Raw genomic sequence first — 10,975 nt, forward strand, 5'->3', positions numbered from 1 at the left:
TAGTCAATTAAAAGGAAAACATGAAAAAAAAAAAAAAAAAAAGAAAAGAGAGAGAGATACTCACTTCAGATGTGAAGACACATATAGACCGAAAGTGAAGAATAAAAAAAGATACTCCATGTAAATGGAAGCAAAAAAAGAGCCAGGTAGCAATACTTACATCTGACAAAATAGACTTTAAAACAAAGACTGTATCAAGAGACAAAGAATGTCATTACATAATAATGGGATCAATCCAACAAGAGAATACAATTGTAAATATCTATGCACCCAAAAGGGGAACACCTAAATACATAAAGCAAACATTAATAAACATAAAGGGAGAAACTGATGCTAATACAATAATAATAGGGAAGTTTAACATCCCACCTACATCAATGAATAGGTCATACAGGCAGAAAATGAAGAAACAGTATCTTTGAACAACACATTAGACCAGATGGACTTTATAGATATACACAGAACATTCCATCCAAAAACAACAGAATGCACATTCTTTTCGAGTGCACATAAAACATTCTCCAGGATAGATAACATTAGGCCACAAAACAAGTCTCAGTAAATTTAAGAAGACTGAAATTATATCATGAATCTTTCCCAACCACAACAATATGAAATTCGAAATCAATCATAGGAAAAAAAATTTAAAAACACAAACATGTGATGGCTAACCAGCATGCTACTAAACAACTAATGGGTAAATGAAGAATCAGAAGGAAATTTTAAAAATTCATGGAGACAAATGAGAATGAGAATGAAAACACAGTGGTCCAAAATCTTTGAAACACTGTGAAAGTTGTTCTAAGAGAGAAATTTATAGTGATAAAGGCCTACTCCAAGAGACAAGAAAAATCTCAGATAAACACTCCAACTTTACACCTAAAGGAACTAGAAAAAAAATGAACAAAATCCATGGTTAGTAGAAGGGGGGAAAAAGATTAGAGCAGAAATAAATGAAATAGAGACTAACAAAATAGAAAAGATCAATGAAACCAAGAGCCAGTTCTTTGAAAAGGTAAACAAAATGAATAAACTTTTAGCCAGATTTATCAAGAAAAAAAAGAGGGAAGACCCAAATAAATAAAATCATAAATGAACAAGAAGACATAATAACCAACACTACAGAAATACAAAGGACTATAAGAGACCACTATGAAAAACAATATGCCAACAAATTGGGCAACCTAGAAAAAAATGGACAAATTCCTAGAAACATACAATTCTTCCAAAACTGAATCAAAAAGAAAGAGAAAATCTGAACAGACCAATTACTAGTAATGAAATTGAATCAGTAATAAAAACATTCCCAACAAACAAAAGTCCAGGACCAGATGGATTCACAGATGAATTCCAGCAAACATTTAAAGAAAAGCTAATATCTATTCTCCTCAAAGGATTCCAAAAAATAGATGAAAGAAAGCTCCCAAAATACATTCTATGAGGCTAGCATTACCCTGATACCGAAACCAAAGACATTACAATAAAAGGAAACTACAGGCCAATATCCCTATGAATATAGATATAAGAATCTTCAACAAAGTATTAGCAAATCACATTCAACAATACATGAAAAGGATAATTTACCATGATCAAGTAGGATTTATTTCAGAGATGCAAGGATGGTTCAATATTTACAGATCAATGAATATGATACATTGCATCAATAAAATGAAAAATAAAAATCATATGACCATCTCAATAGATGAAGAAAAAGCACTAGACACAATTCAACATCTGCATGATAAAAACTCTCAACAAAGTGGGCTTAGATGGAACATATCTCAACATAATAAAGGCCACAACTAATATCATACTCAGTGGTGAAAAACTGAGAGTTTTTCTTCTAAGATCAGGAAGAAGGCAAAGGTGTTGACTTTCCCAACTTTTATTTAATATAGTACTAGAAGTCCTAGCCACAGCAATCAGACAAGAAACAAAATGCATCCAAATTGTAAAGAAAAAGTAAAACTGTCTCTATTTGCAAATGACATGATATATGTTGAAAACCCTTAGACCACACACACACACACACACACACACACAACCTATTAGAATAAATGAATTCAGTAAAGTTGCAGGATAAAAAATATCAAAATCAGTTGCATTTCTATACACTACTAATGAAGTAGCAGAAAGGAAAATTAAAAAAACAATCTCACTTAAAATTGTACTGAAAAGAATAAAATCTGTAGGAAAAACCTTAACTGAGGAGGTGAAAACTCTGAAAACTCTAAGATACTGATGAAAGAAACTGAAGACAACAATAAGAAATGGAAAGATATTCCATGCTCATGGACTGGAAGAATATTGTTAATAAGTTGGAGGTATCACATTCCCAGATGTCAAGATATACTACAAAGCTGTAGTAATCAAAACAGTACAGTGCTGACACAAAAAGAGAGACACAGATCAATAGAACAAAACAGCACAGAAATAAACCCATGCTTGTGTGATCAATTAACCTATGTCACAGGAGGCAAGAATGAAAAAGACAGTGCGGGAATGGGCAAAATGGGTGAAGGGGAGTGGGATATATAGGCTTCCAGTTATGGAATAAGTCATGGGGATAAAAGGTAAAACATAAGTAATATAGTCAATGATATTATAATAGTGTTGTATGGTGACAGATGAAAGCTACACTTGCGGTGAGTATAGCATAATGTATAGACTACTTGAATCAATATGCTATATACCTGAAACTGATGTAACATTGTGTATCAACTATACTTCAATAAAAAAGTAAAAGTTCCAAAACTAAATAAAAAAACAGGCAGAGGACCAAATAAAATCACTAATGAAAGAAGAGAAATAAGGGTGCTTGGGTGACTCAGTCGGTTGGGTGTCCAGCTTTGGCACAGGTCATGATCTCACGGTTTGTAGGTTCAAGCCCCGTGTCAGGCTCTGTGCTAACAGCTAAAAGCCTGGATCCTGCTTCAGATTCTGTGACTCCTCTCTCTGCCCCTCCCCAGTTTGCGCTGTCTCTATCTCTCAAAAATAAATAAAAATGTTAAAAAAAAAAAAGAGGAGAAATAACAACTAATAACACAGACAATTACAGCAGAATGTTATGAAAACCTACATGCCAGCAATTGGACAACTTAGAAGAAATGGATAAATTTCTGGAAACCTATAACTTACCAAAACTAAAGCAGGAAGAAATAGAACATTTGAACAGACTAATTATCAGCAATGAAACTGAATTAGTAATCAAAAAACTTCCCAACAGACAAAAGTCCAGGATAAAACAGCCACACAGATAAATTCTACAACATTTAAAGAAGAGTAAATACCTACTTTTCTCAAACTATTCCAAAACATAGAAGAAGAAGGAAAGCTTCTAAATTCATTGTATGAGGCCAGTATCACCCTGATACCAAAACCAGAGTAAAACTACAAAAAAAGAACTACAGGGCAAGATTTCTCATGAATATAGATGCAAAAATCCTCAACAAAATATCAGCAATATGAATCTAACAATATGTTAAAAAAATAATTTACCATGATCAAGTGGGACTTTATTCCTGGAGATGTAAGAGTGGTTCAACATTTGCAAAACAATCAAGGTAACACATCACATCAGTAAGAGAAAGGATAAAAGCCATATGATCACTTCAATAGATGCAGAAAAAGCATTCAACAAAGTACAACATCCATTCATGATAAAAACTCTCAACAAAGTAGGTTTAGAGGGAACATACTCAAGATAATAAAGTCGTTATGTGAAAAACACACAGCCAACATCATACTCAAAAACTGAGAGCTTATCCCCTAATGTTTGGAGCAAGAGAAAGATGTCCACTCTCACCACTTTTATTCAACACAGTACTGGAAGTCCTAGCCACAACAATTAGACAACACAAAGAAATAAAAAGGCATCCAGACTGGTAAGGAAGAAATAAAATTCTATTTGCAGATGACATAATACCATATATAGAAAATCCTAAATACTCTACCAAAAAACTATTGGAACTGATAAATGAATTCACTAAAGTCACAGGATACAAAATCTATATACAGAAATCTGTTGCATTCCTATATACTAATAATGAAGCAGCAGAAAGTGAAATTAAGAAAACAATCACAGGAGTGCTCAGTGGCTCAGTCAGTTGAGCCTCCGACTTTGGCTTAGGTCATGATTTCGTGGTTGACCAGTTTGAGCCCTGCATCGGGCTCTGTGCTGACAGCTCAGAGCCTGATGCCAGCTTCGGATTCTGTGTCTCCCTCTCTCTCTGCCCCTCCCCCGCTCATGCTCTGTCTCTCTCTGTCTCAAAAATAAATAAACATTAAAAAAAATTTTTTTAAAAAGGAAAACAGTCACATTTACAATTGCACCCAAAACAATAAAATATCTAGGAATAAACTCAACCAAAGAGGTAAAAGACTCGTACCCTGAAAACTATAAAACATGGATGAAAGAAATTCAAGACAATACAAATAAATGCTCATGGGTTGAAAGAACAAATATTGTTAAAATGTCGATACTATCCTGGGCACCTGGCTAACTCAGTGGAGTATGCAAGCAACTCTTGATCTCAGAGTTTTAAGTTCAAGCCCCACATTGGCTGTAGAGATCACTTCAAAATACAATCTTTAAAAATAAAATAAAATGTCTATATTACCCAAAGCAATCTACAGATTTAATGCAATCCCTATAAAAATACCAACATCATTTTTCATAGAACCAGAACAATCCTAAAATTTGTATGGAACCACAAAGGACCTCAAATAGCCAAAGCAATCTTGAAAAAAAAAACAAAACAAAAAAGGAGGTACCACAATTTCAGACTTCAAGTTATATTACAAAGCAGTACTTAAAACAGTATGGTACTGGCACAAAAATCCACACATAGATCAATGGAATAGGATAGAAAGCCCAGAAATAAACCCATAATTATATGGTCAATTAGTCTTTGACAAAGGAGAAATGAATATACCATGGGATAAAGACAGTCTCTTGAACAAATCATATTGAGAAAACTGGACAGCTACATGCAAAAGAATGAAACTGAACCACTTTCTTTCACAATACACAAAAATAACCCCAAAATAGATTAAAGACCTAAATGTGAGACCTGAAACCATAAAAGCCCTTCAAGAGAGCACAAACAATAATTTCTTTGACATTGGCCGTAGCAACATTTTTTCTAAATATGTCTCCTGAGGCAAGGGAAATAAAAGCAAAAATAAACTATTGGGTCTACATCAAAATAAAGTTTCTGTACAATGAAGAAAACAAATGAGCAAAGGAAAAAAAACCCAGAAAGACAAAGCAAGAAACAGACTCTTAACTGTAGAGAACAAACTGATAGTTACTAGATGGGAAATGGGTGGTGGGATGGCCGAAATATGTGGTAGGGATTAAAGAGTACACTTACTATGATGGGGAAAAATAAAAGAGGAACTGAATAGACATTTTTCCAAAGAAGACATTAAATGGCCAACAGGTACATGAAAAGGTGCTCAGTATCACTAATCATGAGGGAAATGTAAATCAAAACCACAATGAGATATATCACACCTGTTATAATGACTGTTATCAAAAAAAAAAAAAAACAAGAAATAACAAGTGTTGACAAGGATATGGAGAAAAGGTAACCCTTGAGTACTATCGGTGGGGCTGTAAATTGGTGCACGTATTATGGAAAACAGTATGGAGGCCCTTCAAAAAATTAAAAATAGAGCTACCATATGATCTAGCAATTCCACTACTGGGTTTTTATGTAAAGTAAAAGAAAACACTATCTCAAAATGTATCTACACCCCTATGCTCACTGCAGCATTATTTACAATAACCAAAATATGGAAGTAACCTATGTCCATTGATGGATACAAAAAACGTGATGTCTATATCTATATCTATGCGTGTGTATAAAAAAGAAGGAAATCTTGCTGTTTGCTATAACATGGATAGACCTTAAGGGCATTATGCTAAGTGAAATGAGTCAGACAGAGTAAGAAAATTACTGCATGATCTCACTCTTACGTGGAATTAAAAACAAAAAAAACCCACAAGCTCACAGATGCAAAGAATATTGGTGGTTGCCAGAGGCAGAGGGTGGAAGGTGGGCAAAAGGGTGAGTGATCAAAAGGTACAAAAAAAAATGTTTTACTGTCTCCATGTTTTCACTAAAAGTCAGCAGTTAACTGAAGCATTGTTCCTCTGCATGCAATGTTTTCATGATTTTTCCCTTTATCATTTTTCAGCAGTTTGCCTATAGTGTTTGTAAGCATGGTTTCTTTATATTTCCCCTGCCTGGATTTCACTGACTTTAATTGGTAAATTCTACCTCTTACCAAATACAGGAAAATTTTATCTATTATTTACTAAAGTTTTTTTTTTTTAACCTCACTCTGACTTTCCTTTGATAACACATATCCTGAATTTTTTTATATTGTCCCACAAGTCTTGCAGGCTTTTTCTTTCTTTTTCCACCTTTTTTCTTTGTTATTCAGATTGCATTATTTCAAGTTCACTGGATCTTTCCTCTGCCATCCAAAACCTGCTGCTAAATTCAGCCAGTTAATTTTTCATTTCAGATATTGTATGCTTCAGTTTTAGAATTTCCACTTAGTACTTTTTTTTATAGTTTGGATGCATCTCCTTATGTTTTCCTTCATCAGGAGCACATTTTTTCTTTACTCCTTTGAACATGGTTATAACAACTTTTTGTTGTTGTTATAGTAACTTTTAAATCTTTATCTGCTAATTTCAGCATTTGAGTCCTCTCACCATTGGTCTCTGCTGATTATCTTTTCTTTTGAGAATGGGTCACATTTTCCTGTATCTGCAAATATATCTTGGATCTCGTAAATGCTATGTTGTAGAAATTCCAGATTTTGCTATACTTCTCCAAAGGATTTTTTAATCAACTAGCAGTTTTCTTGGACTTAAGCTGTAAACTCTACCTTTTGGAAGGCAGCTCAAATGTCAATTCAGTTCTTCTTAAACTCAAGTATCTCCAAGGCATATGTGGTTCAGGGGTCAACCAGTGATTTGGATAGCTTATACACAGAATTTAGGGGCTTCTCTCCATGACTCTCCCCTTTCTGAGATTCCACCTTCCCCTTTCCAGTACCTGGGATTTCCCTGAACTTTGTCCTGTGATGCTTTAGATCAGAAAGACAGAAAGAGTTCTGTTTTAGTCAGATCAGACAGAGCTGACTGTGGCTTGTCTTTAGGCAAAAAGCTCCAAAAGTGGGTAATTTTCTACGACATTCTTTCTCTGAGTATTTCCAGAATCTGCTTCCTTTTGATTACTCTCCAATATCCTCAGGTTTTGTGCTTTTGTATTTTGTCCAATTTATAGTAGTGTGTGGGAAGACTGAGTCTGCCAGAAGCCACTAAGCCAAAAAACCAATGGTGTACTCTTGTTTTGAATCATATGCTTAGGATATATTTTCAGGATGGGGCACCTGGGTGGCTCAGTTGGTTAAGTGTCCAACTTTGGCTCAGGTCATGATCTCACACCTCATGGGTTTGAGCACTGCGTCAGGCTCTGTGCTGACAGCTCAGAGCCTGGAGCCTGCTTTGGATTCTGTGTCTCCTTCTCTGCCCTTCCTCCACTCACAGTTCTTTCTCTTTCTCTCTCTCTCAAAAATAAAAAAAAAAAACATTAAAAAAATTTTTAAGTGATATATTTTCAGGAGTGGGATTTGCAAAAAAAAGGTATAAAATCTTATGTTTTATAATTTGCTTACTCATAGATATTTCTTATTAAATAATACTAAACATTTAGAGAAACTCTTAGATTTATTTTGTTTTGATTGAAATGTTTAAAAAAATGTGAATAGGGACCATAAATGTGGGACGAGTGATTAGACTTAAAGATTCACAGACTGAATCACAGTTCTCTAAAACTCACATAAGATGCCCACAGTGACTTGGTTTCAGGATCTTCCAACTCCAACCTCAAAGGCTACTGAACCTAGAACCTTATATCCTTTAGATTCATACACTTGCTGTGGCCTCATGAGGAGAATGTATTTCCATGACCTAAAAGAAAAGGACTTCCTGATGAACTCTGGAAACCAGCTTATTTCTTCTCTTTTTCTTACTGTTCATCCTTACTCTGGGCCTGGCCCACAACAACTGGCTTTCCCTACCCTAGAACTTGAGAGATTTGAGGTTTGTGCTCCTTTTCTCTCGAATGCCATGCATTTCTATGTGAATTTTTCCCTCCTCACTGGAAACTAGCTCTCATACCAAGTAATGAAGCAGTCTGCATTAAATAAAAGGCCTTGCTATCCCTTTCCCAGATGGTAAGAACTTGTAGACCTTACATTTGTATGACCAAATTTGGACTTGTATTGCCATATCAAGAGATTCAGTTTTATTGCTTAATACGAACATCTTTATGATTCACATCTGCCATAATAATTCTATATAAAATATAACAATCCATAGCTAACTTAAAACTATAATCATTTATTTTTTACTAAGTATCTTCAAGGGCACCTGGGTGGCTCAGTTAGTTAAGCGTCCCATTTCAGCTCAGGCCATGATTTCATGGTTTGTCAGTTTGAGCCCTGCATCGGGTCTGCTGTCAGCACAGATCCCACTTTGAATCCTGTCTCCCTGTTTCTCTGCCTCTTCCTCGCTGTCTCTCTCAAAAATAAATATTTAAAAAAATATTAAAAAACAAAACTGTGTACCTTCAGACTAGCTGGGATTTAAGCTTTATGCTGCAGCCTGAGTCTATGTTTGCTCCATGTATTTCTCACTCCCTTTAGATCAGAGGTTGCTTGATTGTTCTCATGGCAAAAGGCAGGAGTACAAGAAATAAGGCTCAAATGTGCTAGTCCATTTGAAGCCTTCCTTTGCATTACTTCATCCTTAACCCCCTGGCCAAAGCAAGTCACTTGGTCAAGCCTCATATCAAAATACATAGAATCCATTCTATCCATCATGAGGTCACAACAAGGGTATGAATGTAAAACACTCTTACAGGGCAGTGAGTAATTGGGACTAATAATTCAATCTACCACACTTATGGTATCACAGTTGTATTTATTTTCCACATTTTAAAAATGTTTATTTTGAGATAGAGGGAGATTGAGAATCCTGAGCAGACTCCATGCAGTTGGCACAGAGCCCATGCTCACCAACTGTGAGATGACTACCTGAGCCAAGAGCAAAAGTCAGAAGCTTAATTGACTGAGCTACCCAGGCACCCCTTCCACGTGGTTTTTAATTTTTTTTAAGTTTATTTATTTTGAGAGAGAGAGGAGGGGAGTGGGGCAGAGAAAGAGGGAAAGAGAATCCCAAGAAGGCTCCACGCTGTCAGCGCTGAGCTGGATGCAAGGCTCGACCCCACAAACTGTGAGATCATGACCTGAGCCGAAATCAAGAGTTGGATGCTTAACCGACTGAGCCATCCAGGTGCCCCTCCACATGGTTTTTTAATTTAAGGAACATTCAGCAGATGTTAGAGCATGGACTTTATAGTCAGGTAGACTTGGGTTTGAATCTTTACTCCAGCATTTTGCTACCGATGAGAACTTGGGCAAATACCCTCACTTCTCTGAACCATGATTCTATTAATTTAAACCCTATAAATATTTTGGCATGTTTATTTTTTCTATGCATATATTAATTTCCCCCACAAATATGTAATAATACAATATATTTAAAAATTTTTTAACTTCAAAATAGCATTTCCCAGACAGTAAAAATGTTGGGAAAGAACGATTTTTTCTTCTGCTCTGCTCCCCAATTCTTATCAGAGTTAAGGTCCTAGTGGTGAGGGTGGGGGTGTGTCTCAGGCTGTGCTCATGACAGAATTATATGGAAGCCTCCATAAAAATATGGACTCTGAAGGCCCCCAGACTTGCAAAGACAGAACTCCTGGAACTGGGCTTCAGTTCCCCACTCCCACCTTTAGGATGGTCTGATTTTCATAGTCAGTGGAGGAAATTAAATTCCTAAAGGGACCCAAGCCACTCTTTTCCTTCCTGAAAATCCTGGATACTCTGAATGGTTATCCACATATTTTAAACTGCCTGCCAGGTTCATGGAAAAGCATAGTTTTTAACTGCCGCATAATTTTTATCATATGGATGTAAATTTATTTTCCTTTTGCTGGGCATTTGGGTTGCTTCCAATCTGTCCCTATCTCAAGTGAATTATGTTGCAATAAACATATTATACATAATTCTTTGACCATATTTCTGATTATTTCCAGTGGAAAGATTCCTAGAAGTGTGATCACTGAACCAAAGGGTATAAACATTTTGAAGGCTCTTGTTAAGCACTATTTTGCCAAACTGCTTGACAAAAAGGTTATACCAATTCACTCTTCACACTAGCATAATCTTTACATAGTGTTGTTAGTGCTTTAAGATGGAACTCTAAAGGGATTATTTTCACTTAGGGTGAGAATGTGAAACTGTCACAGAACAGAATCAAATGTGGCACATTTAAATATAAATTTCTTTTAACAACTGAAGTTGGAAGCAATAAAATCTGTGGATATAAAAATCTGAATGACAAATGGAAGAGAGGAGTAGGAAATAAACCAGAACCTCTGTCAATACACTTCTAAGAAAAAGAGGAAAAGAAACAAAACAACAAAATGAGGTCCAGCTAGAAAATAACTTCAGGACAACAGAGGGGGCTCAGAAACATGCTGAAGAGGAAAATGATGTAACGGGAAAACACCTTATGTTCTAATCAAATTACTGGTACACAGAGGTGACCAGAGGAATTCACACTGATGTGAGAAGAGGGAAAACACTGAAGATGAAGCCGGTAGTAGTATTCGGAGCGCAGCCTGCAGATTCCACATCATTAGGGCAATCCAAAGGTTCGCTGGGCTCTGCTCATGTCTAGATCAGGTGGGCCGGGGCCCCACTGTGCCCACCCAAGGTCCACAGCCCCACCAAGCCTTCTGCTGATTCACAAAGGTATATATTTTGGAGGGCCCCTCTCCTCCCAGCTCTGGTTCTTCTGAGACCACCTCTGTTCTCCAACATGTCC

This window comes from Panthera leo, chromosome C2 (genome assembly GCF_018350215.1).
Source record: "Panthera leo isolate Ple1 chromosome C2, P.leo_Ple1_pat1.1, whole genome shotgun sequence".
Classification (NCBI taxonomy): domain Eukaryota; kingdom Metazoa; phylum Chordata; class Mammalia; order Carnivora; family Felidae; genus Panthera; species Panthera leo.